The 5,146-nt window shown below is 39.3% G+C and overlaps 1 pseudogene; it reads left to right on the top strand.

Moving 5' to 3' along the window:
* Positions 1-4,088: 4,088 nt before the first annotated feature.
* On the top strand, positions 4,089-4,382 carry LOC108535474 (60S ribosomal protein L37 pseudogene; annotated as a pseudogene).
* Positions 4,383-5,146: the final 764 nt, after the last annotated feature.

Here is a 5,146-nt window from a genome sequence, read left to right on the forward strand (position 1 = left end):
CTCACGTTGAACTTCAAAACATTTTTAAGATTGTTGTTCTAAAATTATCTAATCCAAGGCAAAGAACTGGAGAATATTTGTTGTCGAACCAAAAGGAAGACATCATTTAGTCAGCATGAAGTTGCATAATGAAAGAGGTCTCAGGATGCCTAGCTTCTATATTAATTTATATGTCATTCTAGACCTCAAATAACATTTGGATCAGCTTTTAAGTCCATCAAGCTGTCAAAATATACATATACACATCCAAGAACCAAAAATCTCTGTAACACATGCTTAAGTATCTAATGCCACCTAAAGGCAACTGTAGCTAATTGCAAAAACAAAACAAAACAAAAAATGGATACATGACAAGATATTAAAACTTTTCTCCCTGGATATAAACATAAATGATATGTTCTTAGCTTAATACTCTCCTATGTTGCTTACAGTCAATATCTACTAAAGTCAATGACACATTTAGCATAATCAATATTAAAATACAAATAGCTACTCGGGGGGAAAAATGTGTGTGTTTGTGTGTGTGTGTATGTGTTCAGTATTACAATAAATCAAATAAATACAATTAAAACTAGGGAAGAGTCTTTTTAAAATTTGATGCTGAATAGCCAAAAGGTGAAAGCAACCCCAGTCTCCATTGAAAGATGAATGGAAAAACAAAATGTGCTATATACATACAATGAAATGTTATTCAACCCTAAAAAGGAAGGAAATTCTGACACATGCCACAACATGGATGAACCTTGAAGGCAGTTAATTAAATAAACCAGTCACAATGAGAGATATGATTCCACCCATATGAGGTACCTAGAGTAGTTAAATTCATACAAACAGAAAGTAGAAGGGGGTTGCCTGTGGCTGTGGGGAGAAGGGAAAGTTAGTGTTTCATGTGGATGGAGTTTCAATTTAGGAAGAGGAAAAAGTTCTGGAGATGGATGGTGATGGTGGTTTCACAACAATGTGAATATACTTAATGTCACAGAACTGTACACTTAAAAATGGCTAAAATGGTAAACATTATGCTACCATATGTTTATGGTATACTTCACCACAATAAAAAAATTCAATGCTGATATGAGAGGGATGAGATGCACCAATATATTGCTAATAGAAGTAAAAAGTGATGCAACTTTTCTGTAAAATGTGACAATTGCGGAGCAAGAAAATTTTAAATGCTTATATCATTTGATTAATTAATTCTATACCTAGGACTCTGGCCAAAATATATATATAACAGAGATAACATTCAAAGAATTATGTCCTAGGATGATCATCAAAGTCTTACTTGTAACAGAGAAAAGCAGGCCGGGTGTAGTGGCTCACGCCTGTAATCCCAGCACTTTGGGAGGTTGACGTGGGTGGATCACAAAGTTGGGAATTCAAGACCAGCCTGTCCAAGATGGTGAAACCCCATCTCTACTTAAAATACAAAAAAAAATTAGCCGGGTGTGGTGGCAGGCGCCTGTAATCCCAGCTACTCAGGAGACTGAAGCAGAGAATTGCTTAAACCCAGAAGGCGGAGGTTGCAGTGAGCTGAGATCGTGCCACTGCACTTCAACCTGGGTGACAGAGCAAGTCTCTGCTTCAAAAAAAAAAAAAAGAGAAAATAGACAATAGTCTACAAATCTTATGACAGGAGACTATAAAACTAAATTGTAGAAAAGCAATATGGATTTGTTTGTTACAATTACAACCATATTTATAAAGAATACTTAATGACATGCAGCATTAAATGGAAAAGGAGATTTTGTGTATTTTATCAATATTCTCTAAGTATTTCTCATGACCAGTGGGAACAAATGTGTACGTATATTTAATAATTTGTAACATGAAGAAAGAGTTGAATTAATTTGCTCTTTGAAATATATCAGGAGGTTATTTTACTTAACTAAAGCCTAGGAACAACTCATGATTTAATTTAATGAGAAATATGTTGAGAATGTTTAAGAATTTTAAGGCTTATGTTGAGATATTATTATCTTTTATTTTACAAAAAAATTTTGAATTTATTAAAAATTCACATCATATCTACCACTGTAAGAATCCACTGTGAGTGGAAATGTAATAGGCCCTTAACAGATTAAAATACAATTTATTTAAAACCATCAACTCTCTCCAGCTACGCTTAGACTTCATTTGAACTTAAATGATATGATACAACTTTTAGATGAACAGAATGCTTGCTCTGTCACAACAAATAAAATAAGCATTTGTCTCTATGCCAAAGATAATGCTTTAAAACGTTGATTGCGAGCCAGATGCACACCTATAATCCCAGCTACTTGGGAGGCTGAGGCAAGAGGAAGGATCGCTTGAGCCCAAGTGTTCAAAGCTATTGTGTGCCATTATCACACCTGTGAATAGTCACTGCACTCCAGCCTAAGCAACACAGTGAGACTTTGTCTCTAAAAGCAAATAATTATAACAAAATATATGTTGACAGTTTTATTCAATCCAGTAACATTTACCAAGTATGATATAGGTATTAGAGCTATAGCAGTGATGGCAACAGAAGGAAGCCAAATGCCCAGGCAGATACGGGTGGGTCCCCAGTGAAACCACCTTCAAGCCAAAAAGAGCCTGAAGGCTGAAAGACCAGACTGCTGGTTCCAGATGGAACCTACAACCCAGAGAACTTCTGTTTCTGTTTGCCTGCCCTTTCCCAGTTGATTCTTTCTGAATAATGCCTTTTAACTAATCGAATATTGCCTTTTCCAATACTACTTACGGCCTGCCCCTCCCCATTCTGAGCCCATAAAAGCCCCAGACTCAGCCATACACAGGGCACTTTCCTGTCCTAAGGTAGGAGGACCACCCCCACATCCCCTCTCCCCTGAAAGCTATTTCAACACTCAAGAAAACTCCCCACCTTGCTTACTTTTCAATTGTCAACATATTCTCATTCTTCCTGGATGTGAAAAAAGAACTCGGGAAATGATGTGCAAGCATGACTTGGCCCAGACAGGCCAAGTGAGCAGGCCATCTCCTGCAGCAGGTAGCATGCCCCAAGCGAGGCCCAGGTAGGGGCATCACCAGCCAGAGGTCCTTGACTGGCAAAGGGACTGAGAAAAATCCTGCATCAGCAGTAAACAAAACAGACAAAAATCGTTGCTTTTACAGGATTTACAATCTAGTGAAGAAGAGAGAAAATAAATGAAATAGATAAGTAAAATAAAAAGTATGTTAGATTATGATAAGTGCTTTGGAAAAAGATAAAACAGAGTAAAAGAATACAGAGTACTAGAGGGGAGTAAGTAGTGTGATGAGGAAAAGTGACCTTTGAGGAGGCATGAGGAAAGTGAGGGATGTGTGTGTGTTAGCCCATTGCTATAAAGAACAGCCCACTGCTATAAAGAAATACCTGAGGCTGGGTGATTTATAAAGAAAAGAAGTTTAATTGGCTCACAGTTCTGCAGGCTTTACTAGAAGCATGGTTCTGGCGTCTGCTTCTAGTGAGGCCTCAGGAAGCTTATAATTGTGGCAGAAGGTGACCAGGAGTAAGGCATGTCACATGGAGAGAGCAAGAGCAAGAGAGAGATGGGGGGAAGTGCCACACTCTTTCAAACAACCAGACCTCACATGAACTCAGAGTGAGAACTCACTTATCACCAAGGAGATGATGTTAAGCCATCCATGAGGGAATCACCCCAGTGACCCAAACACCTCCCACCAGGCCCCATCTCCAACACTGGGGATTACATTTCAACATGAGATTTGGGGAGACCAATATTCAAACCACTTCACTGGGGATATTTGGGTAAAGGGCAAAGGCATTTCAGGCACATGAAAAGGAGCCTAGTGTGCCTGGAGCAGCATGAACAAGAGAGAGAACAGGGGATCAGAGAGGTGGGGAGAGTAGGAAATCATGTAGAGCCTCTTGTAGATGATCATAAGGATTTTGGCTTTTGTTCTACAAGACTGTCCATGAAGCCTGGAAACGTAAATAATTATGTGATTTTATTTTTTACAGATTGAAGATGTCCTGGATAGTATTATGTATATGAGCCTATGTTTTCAGACTCCATGAACACCTTGAAATGAGATAGAAAGTCATTTGGGGTCTCTCTGGTCTCAACTGCAGAAGCGAGATGATGAAGGGAACGTCATCGTTTGGAAAGCGTCGCAATAAGACACACACATTGTGCCACCGCTGTGACTCTAAGGCCTACCACCTTCGGAAGTCGACCTGTGGCAAATGTGGCTACCCTGCCAAGCGCAAGAGAAAGTATAACTGGAGTGCCAAGGCTAAAAGACGAAATACCACCGGAACTGGTCAAATGAGGCACCTAAAAATTGTATACTGCAGATTCAGGCATGGATTCTGTGAAGGAACAACACCTAAACCCAAGAGGGCAGCTGTTGCAGCATCCAGCTTATCTTAAGAATGTCAACGATTAGTCATGTAATAAATGTTTTTTTTTTTTTAAAAAAAAAAAAAAGAAAAGTAATTTGGAGGGACAACTGAATGACACACTTCTGGTAGGTCCAAATGTTATCCTTCCTCAGGTTAGCCTAGGATGTTCCCATTGTGAAGGCAGAGGAACCAAACAGTGAGTGGAAATGTGCAAGCGCTTTTTCAAGCCCCTACTTGAAAAACATCCCATTGGTCATATCAGATCACATGGCTGAGACCAGAACAAAATCCCGAGGCAGATCATCTCATCCAGAATGAGAGGGTATTGCAGTTACAAGGACATGGATATAGGGAGGGGTGAAGCACTGGGGCCAATAATGAGCACAACTCCCTGAGGGAGGGAGCTACTGCAGGAACTTCTTCTTTCTCAGCCAGATGAGAGCCTAAGACTAACACTAGAGAACACCAATGCTAGAATGTGATCCATAGTTCCTGTGGAAACCGTGGCTCTCAAAGGTCAGCAGACCACTGGGAGGAAGGAAAATATATTAGGTCTAGCAGCCAAGGAGATTAATACTCAGAAGAATCCCTTATTAAAAAGAGAGTGACTGGAAGAGAGTTAAAAGTATCATGAGAACTCTTAAAAGAGTTTCATGAATAGCATGGAATGAACTAGGAATTCAGCATCTCAATTCAAAGAGATGTTTAAAGTTGAAATTCAAGTTACTGGCCTGAAGTTCAAGTGAAAGAGATCTTGAAGCAAAGAACAAAATTACAAAGAGATGAAAATCA

Source organism: Rhinopithecus bieti, unplaced genomic scaffold, assembly GCF_001698545.2.
Source record: "Rhinopithecus bieti isolate Rb0 unplaced genomic scaffold, ASM169854v2 scaffold_12478, whole genome shotgun sequence".
Classification (NCBI taxonomy): Eukaryota; Metazoa; Chordata; class Mammalia; order Primates; family Cercopithecidae; genus Rhinopithecus; species Rhinopithecus bieti.